Source organism: Acyrthosiphon pisum, chromosome X, assembly GCF_005508785.2.
Source record: "Acyrthosiphon pisum isolate AL4f chromosome X, pea_aphid_22Mar2018_4r6ur, whole genome shotgun sequence".
Taxonomy (NCBI): Eukaryota; Metazoa; Arthropoda; class Insecta; order Hemiptera; family Aphididae; genus Acyrthosiphon; species Acyrthosiphon pisum.
In genome coordinates this window covers 97,130,555-97,131,999 of record NC_042493.1, presented here as the reverse complement: position 1 = coordinate 97,131,999, position 1,445 = coordinate 97,130,555, and positions in this window count along the sequence as shown.

Sequence of the window (1,445 nt, the reverse complement as noted above, 5' to 3'; positions counted from 1 at the left end):
TTATCCATCTGTTCAAAGTGTATTTTATTGATAAATCAATTAAAAACACATTTCCCCGACAAAAAAATCGTTAATATTAGCAGATTCTTGAGGTTCCCATTTCTTCTTTTGGCATAAACATGTGTAACAGAAGCTCAACATACCATCAACATTATCATTTATTGTAGTCCATCAGAATAAAGTCTAATTCATCGAAATATCAATTAAAAACACATTTCCCCGCAAAAAAATACGTTAATATTAGCGGATTTATGAAGTTCCCATTTCTGCTTTCGGCATAAATATGTGTGACAGAATTTCAACAAACGAACTACATTATTATTTAGTGTTATCCATCAGAATAAAGTGTAATTCATTGAAATATCAATTAAAAACACATCTCCCCACAAAAAAATACGTTATTATTAGTGGATTTATGAGGGTCCCATTTCTTCATTTGACATAAACATGTGTAACATATGTTCAACAAACGAACTATATTATTATTTATTGTTATCCAGCAGAATAAAGTGTAATTCATAGAAATATCAATTAAAAATAGATTTTCCCCAGAAAAAAAAGTTAATAATAGTGGATTTTTGGGTTTTGAATTTCTTCTTTCAGCATATACAATATACATGTGTAACAGAAGTTTACCAAGCAATCCATATCAATCGGTTACTTGTAACCGACATTTTTTGGATATGGTTATCACTTAATCGGTAACCGGTATTTTTGAATATAACTAGTAATAGGTTACCGCTAACAACAGGATTGGTATAAAACCGGTAATTGGTATCCAACATTTTTTCGGTTAACCGATTATTTTAAAACAGTTTCAGGCCCTGTTCATTATTTTGATTGCTAGTTTATATTTATATGAAACACAGAGCGAAGTATGTACTACGAGCGTAGGGAGAAAACATCATTTATAAAGACCAAGAGCGGCAAGAGCAATCATTTATTTCTCTTTCATTTAATCAAAATTTTATTCGAAAAACTATAGCTGTTCAAAATTGGATTAATTGAGTTCCAAGGTATAACGAATAACAGGCCGTACCATAATAAATTGGCACTTATTTTAGTTAACCAATTTATACCATAACGGTACAACGGTGACGGTATACGAGACACATATCACATGTAATTAAGCGGAACTCGTTTGAGCTGACAATTTAATTCCCTGTCCTCAAGTTGTGACTTATTTGAGTTGACCACCTCAGGTGGTTATATAGCAACACATTAATGAGGTACCACTATATTCTTTTGTTCAATACACAGTGACACTTAAATTGGTTACTGGGGATCTTTTATATACTGAGCCAAACCATTTTTCATTCTAGTACTCTACTACGAACAATCCAGAGATTTTTTCTGTATTAAAACTAGTGATTCTAACGTTATATGATTTTTTTTCTAAATTTGATACGATGTTGAAGCAGGCATGATGGCGTTTCCAGAAATTG